Below are 11,957 nucleotides of genomic sequence, written 5' to 3'. Positions count from 1 at the left end.
GACCTCTCACTGGAGTCTTTGCCAAGGAGCAAATGGCTCTTGAACTAAAGAAGACATGAGTAAGAAAGGAAGAAACGATAGTGTGCTCAAAAAAATCTATAATATGGTTAAAGTGGCTTTAAAACATTTATGAATATGTCTTTAACGGGAACATTAATGTAGTCATTGGCCACAAATGAAGCTGGAGCTTTCAGAGTACACAGTGTGACTCATTACTGGTCACAATGGGAGACTGAATAGCATTTGAATCAAATAAAACATCAGGGGATGTAGAGTATAACAATGACTGTCCAAAGTCAAGACTGAAAACTCTGTGATGTGATTCAGTACTCCCCTTCCTCCTCCACCCTCTCCTAGTACAACTACTACTATAATATTTATTTATTTATTTTTTAACCTGTGTTGGAAGTTGCATTTCAATTGGGACTGTCTTTTCACACTAGTCACTCTCAACTTCCCAACAGAGATCTACAGTAATAATCTTTTTATCTGCATTTTGATTTTCCAAACATTCACAAGTGATCCTTTTGAAATGTGGCAGTAAACCCAATTATTAGGAGGACCATGAGTGGCTTACACGGTTTTATAGTGGATTCATTAGTCAATTGACAGAAAATGAACAGGCAACTATTTTATTGTATTGTAATATTGGCTGGATTTCTTTTGTTCTTGGATGGTTGGTCGAGCAAAACAAGCAAGTTTTCACTATTTTCTGACCATTTATACAATGATTGATTAATCGATTAACCAGGAAAATAACTGGCAGATTTATTGGAAGAGAATAATACATAAAATTGCAGTATTAGTTCTATTTTCTATCTTTCTTTTCCTCCAATGTTCTTGTAGAGAAGAACAATATCAAAAAGAGCTTTTCAAAGAACAGTCAGGCTTTATACACATGAAAGGACAATATTATCATACTGATGACCTAATGGTATTTTTATGTCAAATACATGTTTTCCTGTTTGCTAATTATGTTTATGTATAGAATACCAGGACAGTTACATAGTCACCCCCCGCTGCATCTCCAGGTTGTACATATTTTTTTTCTCCCTTTCCATCTGGTCAACTTAAGATGTTTATACTCAGAAATTCCTTTTGATGATTCATTCTGTCTCAGTGCACATCACTCCTAGCCTCATCATGTCATGGGCATGTCAGACACCCAGGGCTATATAATTCATTACAGTCAATGCCGTCATTATCCTGAAATTCCTTTATTGTGTTTAGGGTAGCACATAAAAGTACATCAGTGACATTTCAGCCTTATTAGAAGAGACATAGTAGTCATTGCAACACACAATCACCAGTGTGTTTTATCCACATCTGATTTTACAGACTGCTAAATACTTCAAAGGCTGATTCCATATGTTTGCTTTAGTGGTTATCTATTCTTACTATTTTTTCCCCCCTTTAAACCACTAGCCTACGTCTAACGTTTTTTTTTTTTTTTTTTTTTTGAAGCTGAATCATGTGTTAATGTACACACAAGCTGACTCCTTGTCATTGTTTCTCAAGACCACCCAGAGTGTTTATAGAAATTGGGTTGTGAGTGGGCTCGTTGTACATTTAAAATCATGTGTGAGTTCTTTATAGGAGATGAAGTGCAGACTTATTACAGCTAATTGTGTTACACACATCAGTTGGTGCTGTTGATTAATTTAAGTGAATAATTTAAGACACATATATCACCACTACAAAATTGTTTTGAAAGGGAAGTTTTATAAATCAAGTTGTGTGAAAAGAAAACCAATAAAAAACATTTAGCTGCTTACAAGGGGTGTGTGTGTGTGTGTGTGTGTGTGTGTGTGTGTGTGTATAATCTGTGTATGTGAAGTCCTTCCTGTCTGTGTTTGTGTCTGTGTGTGTGCTTATTTCTGATCCATGCGCTTTGCCTGCACGTCACAGAGTGCATATTTTCTGTGGGTTTGTGTTGTATGACATTTTAATAACATGGTTTACCAAACAACACCTGAATTTATCCTGTGCTTTCTTCTCCTCTGTTTGTTTTCTGCCCAGGTCCAGACATGAAGGAGGCACGCACTCACACACACACACATACAACGGCACCTAGAGTCTGTCTGCGGTCTACCACCACCCTGCCACACACACACATGCCTTTTACGGTAAGAATCAGAGACCACCGAGTCAGGAGGATAATAATGGTGTGAATGCGAGAAACAAACTCATCCAGTGCTGTTCTCTGAATAATTCAAAGACAAATTGATGACTTGTCTTTTTAATTGCTCTAAATTCAGCAATTTAACACAGGGGAAGCAGAAAATATGTTTAGCCTTTCCTTTAACAGGAGATTTATGTTAAATTTAAATGATAAAATCTCCTTTTTAAAACAAAACTTTTCAGTTATTCAGTCATTTTGAATAAGGGGTGATTATATATTGTGCTGTCTTGCATGCTGTGCCCTTTGTAGTGTGTCTGCCTCCAATTTTTTTTCTATTTTCATCAGTCAAAACCAATCTCCACAAGTCAAGTTTAACAGCTGCACCACATATCCCACAAACACCCATATTCAACCCCCTGAAAGCACCATGTGCCCCTCCCAGGCTTCCCAGCATCCTGCACCCTCCCTCCAAAAAAACATGCGTGCTGAAATTACAGTGTGTGTGAGCCGGCATTGTGGGAAACCCCTCCCTCCCTCTTTGCTCTATTTGCCCTTCTGGTCCCTCCTTATTTCTCTCTCATTCCGTTAGTGTTTTAGATGCGTGCGGGCGGGGTGTATTTTGTTACTAAAGTTAATTTGCATCTACAATAACAGTGACTGAAGTTCAGTGAGGTTAACAAGGTATTAATTCAGTCCTAAATAAGATTGGCCACTTTGTGTTGGTTCATTTATTCGTTGGCTTTCGCAAATTACATTTAAGATGATACTGTTTGTCCTCATAGGATAGCTGAAAGGGAAGGTGTGTGTGTGTGTGTGTGTGTGTGAGTGTTTTATGACCTCTTTTGAACACAGCAGCTTATAAGTCAACAAAACTCCAAATTGTTTGCATTGATCGTGTTCAGTGTGTCTCCAGGTTATCACACTGAGACATGCTATCATAATGGATATAACTCTGGTATTTCATCATATGCACACTTCAGGTTTAAACACCTGATGACTTGCAGGTCTTTCCCACGAAAATGTCTCCCGCAGCTTTTGTTTGGAATAAACAAAAAAAGAATGGGGTTGATATCATGATGCAAGAAAAAAAAGACAAAAGAGCACCACCCAGAAAGGCTTAAACTTCATCAACATAAAATCATGTGAAGGTGTCATGATGAAACGGGTACTGTTTGAAAAGTATAATGAGAACATGGCAGCATTGCTGTTCATACACAAAGACATGAGCAAAATGAATAAATACATAATTAAAAAGAGGGGAGGTTGGAGGATTGCGGCTTCAAAGCTACTTAAATCAGAAAGCAGCACCATCCTCTTGGTTTCTAGCTCCAGGTTAACTGACGGCACCACCCTCACTGCGACCGTGTTACTAACCAGCTGTTATGACACACTCCATCAGTTTGGCTTTGCCTGCGCGGGGCTAGCTTGGTTAACAGTTGGACGAGGAGCGGAATGGAAGTGTGTGTGTGTGTGTGTGTGTGTGTGTGCGTGTGTGTGAATGTATGTGCCGGCTATTAAAACACTTGAGAATCAGAGAGGGAAGGACTCGTACAGCTAATGGATTGTGTCTATCGATGTTCCCATTTAACAGCACACTGTAAACGATAGGGCAATGATTGTGTTGAAGACGGAAGGAGGTGGAGGAGGAGTGGAAAGCGGTTTGGCTCGGCGATGATAATGACAAGGAAGGTTATTATTTGACGCCCCGCGGAGTCTCTCTCTCTACTTAGTGTTTGCGTGTGTGTGTGTGTCTGAATGAGTGAGAGAGAGAGAAAGAGAGAGAGAGGCACTGTTTTCTCTACCTCTCCCGCTTCTGTCACTACCAGGCTATGGGCTATTATTCACTTCTCGCTTTTTCTCCCCAGTCTGCTCCTCTCTCATGGCATTACTCACTAGTGCTAGTCTACATCCAATTGTGGCCGTCTCTCTCTCTCTCTCTTTCACATCCACCTCAATTTCTCTTCAATGGCTCTCCCTTTTTTAAATGTGCAGCGAAAATACCGTTAAATAAAACAGTAGAATATGTCTAAGACAGAATAATGCAGCAAAGGTGGCAACATAAATTACGGTTATAAAATATTGATTTACTCTCCAGTAAATATTTTTTCCCAGCTGTGTGTGTGTGTGTGTCTGTCCTGTCAGTTCCAATCAGTGTGTGTGTGATGAATATGAATACAGTCAGTTTCCCTGCAGGTTTGGCAGGAGATCACCTCCAGCTGGACTCAGACCACGACTCAAGTGTGTCTGTGTGTGTTTTCAGAGCGTGGTTGTGCACGTCAGCCTGTATCTGTCAACGCCGTGACAACCTGAGGATGAAATAACAAAAAGTATACAACATAATATGCCGCTTGGCACACAGTGCTGCCAGATACTCTCAACACAGAGGAATGCATCCAGTTCCCTCATTGGTCAACCCAGTGGGGATCAAACTCCTCACTTAGGAATATTGCCTTATTCTAATTGTTGAGATGTGCATAGAGCCTATACAGATAGAAATGTATTCCTGTTGTGTTTGTGTGTTTCCCAGAAGATTAACTGTGCTTAAATTTGTAAAAAAAAAATAAAAATAAAAATCATCAGTGTAGTAAAAGTCCATTTATCATTCTCTGTGTGTTTGTGTCTGTAATCGCAGGGCAGCAGATAAAGAAGGAGATGCCATTCCAGCTGTGAGGAGATGGAAGAAGTCAACACACACACACACATACACACAAACAGACCCGGAGGTGCATGTGCAGGTGAGCATTAAGTCAGGCAGCTAAACAGATCACGTCGCGGTATGATATCTGCAGACAGGCAGACAGAGGAGGCCGGTCTGTACCTGCAGGCAGAGAGCAACAACTCACAGCACCCTCGCCAGGAATTTCCCCCCCTCCTGAGAGAGAGAGAGAGACAGACCGACAGACAGACAGAGAGAGAAAGAGAAAGAGAGACAGGTACTGAAGATGAAGAACAGACAGTAAATGGGTTTTCTACTGAAGTGTTTATTGTGAAAACTGAAAGTGGTTTGACAAATCATCTTCACAATTATTACCTTCAGTGTCACAAAAGATTTCCTTTACTCTGACATGTAGCTACATTTTTAGTGTTGATAAAAGAAAAACATTTAACATCCAAATCATACTGTACCATAAAAAGTACATTACAAACTATGTGCTTAAAATTTCACCAATTAGATGGTGACATTAAATGATAATTCCTCTGTCCTCATATTTTGTTTATTTCTTTTTTTCTCCCTTTATCCGACCTCTTATTTTATTTCTTGTCACAGGATAAGAAATTTTCCAATAGTATTAATTTTCATTGAGTTATTTTATGTCTTTGTATTTCATTTCATTTTCGGTTAGTTTTCAAATAACGTGGATTAGTATTTACCTTTTGGAGATGCTTTTTTTTTAAACTCTTTTTTCCCCCAAGGTCTTTTATATTATAGAATAACAAAAATATTTTTATGTTTTCACTCATGCTTTTTTTCTGGCAAAGGTTCAACTTTTTCATGCCTAAAATTCTCAGAATACACATAAAGCTAACACTTTAAAACAGAGAGATTAACAAAAAGGCAGGGTGATGAAGTGCAGTGAAAAGATATTAATCCTGATTAGAGGAGTAGTGGAAAAACTGCCTCAAAATGTCCCAGCCTCCGCTTACCCACATTTTAAGTTCAACATACTCCCTTAACCTCAGTTGATGAAAGGATATACTTTGACATTAAAATAGAGCAGCACATTCACACGCTACTGTAATATCGAGCACAGATGGTTCTTTTGTTATTTCAGAGTAATTCGATCATCTGTATGATTTGTCTTTCTGGAATTACTATTGTGTTATGACATGGTCTGCAGTACTAATTGTGAAACTTTGACAGTATTTGTTACAGAAACTTGTTCGGCTAGTTTGCTATTGCGAGCACATCTAAATGCAGCTTTGACATCTTAATTTTTTTAACCAGTTTTTATGGCTGCTTGTCATTCATAATCCGCTAAGCATATGTGTTCTTAATCAGTGGCATCCTGTATCACATTCATAGTAATTCCCTGCTGGGAATGATGTTGGCCTCTGAGAAGCTCCATTGCACCAACTTGAATTTTATACAATTGCTCTAGAGCACCTCAACAGTATTTACTAAATAAAGGAGAGCTATCGATTCATTTCTCTTGAACATATATCAATTCACACCACTGATCCTCAAAGTCACAAACCTGCTTCTCTTCCCTTCAATCTGACCTTGTCCTTGAAGTGAAATTGTTTCACACATTAGACAGATTGTGCCATGTTCTGTGATTAGCTGTGCTTTCTTCGCTTTTTTTTTTCTTCTTTTTTTTTAAGCTCTATATTCAGCTGAAGAACGCCTCCTGAAATTTTTACAAGTCACAGCTCTTCCCACACAAACCACCGCATCCACTTATCTAAAAATGATTCAGTGGTTAAATGTCAGAGCTGTCCATGCCATTAAGGCCAGCATGTTTGAAGGAAGGACACCCTTGCCTACCCTCTCCCCCCTCCCTCCTCTGTCTCTTCTTATTCGTCTCTCTCTCAATCTCCCTTTGCCTTCCTCTCTCCTGTTAGCTCCCTCATCATCTACCCCCCCCCCCCCCCCCCCCCCATCATCCACCCAGGCTGGTTTGAGGGCTGATGTGCAGAACTTGTCATTCAGATTAGGGCCACATTGTCAGCTCAGGGCCATTCTCTCTCTCTAGTTGTGTGTCCCGGATCTTTCTTCCCACTATCACCCTTGTCCTGCGGCCAGAGAAGACCTTATAAAGCAACATTCCTTCTCATCCACTTCTGTCAATTCCAACACTGTCACTCAAATCACTTTTCGAGAGAGTGGAGAGGCCGAGTTAGCAATGTCCCTTGCAGCAAGGACTGTGCTTTTTGGTCCAAGCCTCGGTTGGTGACGTGTCAGCAGCAAGCAAACTGTTTCATGATTTGAGGTATTTTGAGTTAGGATTTTTCCTTTTTTCACAAGTGACAAGCTTCTCAGACGAATCTAACTGAGATGCACAGGAAATGACAAAGTAGGAGCAGCTTTTGAAAGCCAAAGGAGAGAAAAGAAGTAGCACACTCATTGCTGTCACATCTTTAAGTTTTTAGATGTTAATACTCATTGTGGTATTGTTCAATAGTAAAGACCACCAGAGTGTTTGCTTTTTTTTTTAACTCCGTCATCTGTGTGAAATGAGTATTTGGCAGATGAGAAGTCCACCACATCATCTTAGTTACGACTTATCCTGCTCTGTTTAAGGGTCCCAACACCATTATCATCCAACCACATCTTGACTCACTGCCACAGTTTTATTGTCACATTGTATCTAATTGCTACAGCAGCTCTGTGGCATTTGATTTTTGTCCTTCTCACAAACTGCTCTTTTCTTTCTCAGGATGAGCAACTATGATTCAGCAGTCTGCAATAAAACCTTTCATGCAAGATGGCGCATAGTTTCTTTACTGGTATCAGTGCAAGAAGGAAAAGGAAAAAAAAAACACCCTAGTTTTAGCCACAGCGCCACATCATAGCGAAAACAACAGGCGCTATTGATCTCGGGTGAGTCGACAGTTTCATACTTGTCTTCCTCATCCTCTACCTTGCATGTAGCTCTAGAGGCATGCTGGTGCCTCTCTGGAAGCCATGCCGTTGTTTATTAAAACCTGCTATGAGTCAGGAGTTTCAAGATTACTTCACTCTTGTGAGTGCTCTTGTGAGTGCTACACACAGTCAAAGAAATTGTTCCCATACATTTGAAGTCAGTCTTTGGAGTCATAATGACCATGTGTCACAGAAGTTAATAGTGCATAAAACACATGGCAATGGCACCATTTTGAGTCAAGCCTGATTTAAGAATAGGTGCACCTGATATACATCTCAGCATGTGTGTTCTTCCATATTAATCTGTTTTTCTGTGTAATCCTCAGGTACAGTAAGTAATCTACCAAAACCAGATGCAAAGAATGCATTGCAAAAAGGAGCTTGTTGTAAATTTGAATATTCATCAATACTAAAAAACTATTCAGAATGATTATTAAATCTAGACATGTATAGATATTTGATAAGCCAAAAAGATGGAGGAGATGGCATCTTCAAAGTATGCTAAAACAAGTCTGACTTTTTGAGTGTCCTTCCCTCTCAGGGAACAAAGGGACCTAGAGAGAGAGATAGTTAGCAGAAAAGACATGCTCCCTCTGCATCTCTAAGCAGACTGTCATCCCTGGTCACCATCAGGTCTGTGCTCGCCCCAGTGAACATTCAACGCTGTCGGTGAGTTTCAGCTAAATTGAAAAAACCATCGACCGTTGATTGTACCCTGTGGCCAGCCTTTGTCACTCAGTGTCTCAAAAAAGAAAGAAAAAGAAGAACAATACACTCAGAAACCTGCACATAGGCATGGCCAATGACTCCTTGAACCATCACAAGAAGAAAACTGCATCCCTCCTCAAGAAACAAACATCCTAAAAAAAAGTGGGGGGAATACTCTTCATAAAAGCTTCAAAAAACCACAGCAAAGGTCACAATCAACATTCATTGCTGTCGGTGGGTTTAACTGTGTGGTAGAGCTCACTGAACGATGAATGCAACTGTGTCCCAGATTTCAGCCGACCATCACAAGGAATAGCGTCACAATATGCTGATGATGGCATTATTTGTTTCTCTGCCTGCCTACCCCAATCGCCTGAATCGTCAATGTGAATTGACAGGCAGCTCAGATTGTATCTCTGTCACGCTGATTGCAGTGGGTAAGTCCGACTTTAGCTACAGCTTCAAAAATGACCTTTTGAAGAAAATTAAAGAATGTGCAGCTTGTATTGCATCTAGTGTCTCATGAATGTTTCAGTTACTGTAAATATTACTGGGATGGGGGCAAGAGTTTGTTGAAGATAAACATGTATATTCACCTTTCATCACAAAATGGTTTTGAAATATATATATATAGAATTTACTCATGAATAGTCATACTTGAATATCTTTCATATGATAACGTCATTTTGTAACAAACATTCATATTATGCAGAATAAAATGTTTTGTTTGAGTCACTGAGTTGTACTGTGTATTCATGATTGTTATAAAACCTTTGCTGGTTGGTCTGTTGTTTTTTATTAAATAAAGTTCATCAGTTGATCCCTAAGTGATGTTGCTCTTTCAGGTTACTTCCTTTACTTTGGTTGGAGCAGATATGAAGGTCATGAGATTGGATGTAACACAGAGTCAAAGCCAATTCCTTCAAGCTTTCAGGAAAAAATAAATACATTTAAAAATTAAAATATACTAATGTAACATGCCAGTGATCTTATTCATATTTCAAGCCAGTCACGACTCTGGCACTGAAATTTTTTTGGTAGATATAGTTTTGATGAATTGTTACATTTAACATTTTGTATAAAGATGAATGTATTCCCATCCGTCTCAAATTTTACAGCAAGGAACTTCAACAAAGGTATTTTATGTTGTTTGCATTGATTTTTCACATTTAAAACATTTCTCAATATAAACTATTGTTTACGAGGGAATAATGCATAACATACACATACTGTTAGTAGTCTGAAAATACTGTAAATGGTCCTGTGTATTTTTGTCCATTTTGATTATGTAAACCAAAAAGAAAAGTAGTTTGATTCAATAGATTAGTGACCAAGTTACATGCATACAAACAATAATAGTAGTTATGACATATACATGCACAACCTGAACAAGCCCTCTGAGCATCAGAAGTAGTTCAAATAAAAACACGTTGCAACAATGACTGCAATCGCTACAAAAACTGTAAGTGAACCTTACGCTTTTTTTCCTTGCCTCTTCATTTGTGCAAATTAATTTGGCCTCAATTTAGATTAGACTACTATGTGATCACAAGACTCCATATAAAAATATAAATGAATCAAATTTATATTAAAGTTCATGAGGGAGCATATAATGTAAATATAATAAGGTTTTTTCTGTAAAAGAAGATAAGTCGACTGCTTATCCAGCCGACCTAATTTAAAAAATACATATTTGACAAATTCTGTAATTACAGTTAATTAAACCTTAATCATTTGTATTATTTGTAGGAAAATATACTATATCTAGAGTGTGATTCTTCTTTGTGTGCACATCATTTTTCTTTTTCATTTGCATGATTAAAAAATAATCACAGTGACAGTTGGTTCTTCAATTTGTCCCTCTTTAACCCCTGATTGGAGATTCTGTGGTAGTTTCTGAAGGTCGCTGTCCCACCCATTAAGGAAAGTACCAGCACTGTATTACATTGAAAACTGCAGGGTGCTCATTCTGAGTTATAACCAATGTTTGACCAGCAGAGATACAGAGCAGTACAGGTGCAAAGGGGGAAAACCCAACTTTGTGTGGTCTTTTAGTTTCATTTACGCAACATATTATTGTAATCTGCAGCTTTCAAAAAAGCTGTGCAATACAGCAATGGAGATGTGCAAGATCAGCATTACTTTATGTTTTAATGTAATGTTATTTTCAGACTGTCTATATTGTACAATATTTATTCTACACATTTAACACCATTATCTCAAATTGTGAAATGTGTGCATAGGAGAGCAAATATGAAGATGAGATACGCAGCCCTGCTTGGGTAATTTAATGTCTCAGTAAGGTCACTGAGCCTCAGGGATGATGTTGACAAGAGTAGAGGACATTTGTGGTGTTTGTTGTAGAAACTATGATGATGCTCGGAAGAAAGCACTGGCTAACCACTAACAAGAAGCTGTAGACCTATGAAACTAAAATGAGTCATTATAACAGTAATTGAAGACCAATTCCTAAAATTAGATGTGCACCATTTTATCAAGAAAGAGAAGACTTACTAGCACACTATGAAAACCTGAATTTTGTAAGACTGATGCAACTGAAACTCTAAACTCAAAATGGTAGATGTGCACAAATGTGTTTACTCATTGACTCTCATATATTACAATACATTAATAGCAGTGAAAATAAATGTTCTTTAATCTCTTCTGTAAAAGGGGGTTTTAGACCCAATGCTTATGATAGTAAAACCAAACACTAATTTGAACATATCTTGTAGGAAAAAGGCTGCATGACTGCATTAGGAGAATAACTGAACAGAAAAAAAATAATGACTTCCTTTGTCCACTAGAGGGACACAACAGAACAGACATGACAAGAAATCACAAAGACCAGTTCAGGTTCATGTCACTTGTATTTTTTTCCACTACGTATACATGAATGCAAAGAAAAGGAGCTACAGAGAGAAAGATACAGCAGTAATAGCAGTATGTGATCATAAATGAAAAGAGCGCCACATTATTACATAGTTACACATAACTGATATGTCTTCTCTTCAATGGACAGGGCAATCATGAGACCATGTCAAACAGATTATAATCGAGGGGTGGTATACCTATTAATTTTTACACTGTACTATTCAATTATGTAATATTAATTTCAGTTAATGCAACAGGTAGTGTTTTACTCCACTCCATGATGATCTCATGTGTATATTCCTTTAACCCGGGGACGGAGAATGTAAAAAAATATATGCATATTTCTAAAACACAAGTTGTTTGCAACAGTTAGTATTAATGCATTTTTGTGATTAAAAAATAAAAAAAAGAGAGATGTACAGCTTCCATACAACTGATTAAGTATAATACCCTAAGGACACAATGGATGTTTTTAAAGTTTAGGTTATTAATGTAGAAAGGGGACTGAGAATGTATGCCAGTAGAAAAAATTACTTTGGCCTGATATCTTAGCATCTTAGCTGCTGATGTACTACAAACTGAGTTCCTACATAACTGCTGATTACACTGGCCTATCACTATCATATCATCAGCTTGCCTGCTAAGCATTTTTCTTTTACAGAAACAAAA

Source organism: Scomber japonicus, chromosome 7 (genome assembly GCF_027409825.1).
Source record: "Scomber japonicus isolate fScoJap1 chromosome 7, fScoJap1.pri, whole genome shotgun sequence".
NCBI classification, from domain to species: Eukaryota; Metazoa; Chordata; class Actinopteri; order Scombriformes; family Scombridae; genus Scomber; species Scomber japonicus.
This window is presented reverse-complemented; position numbering follows the sequence as displayed.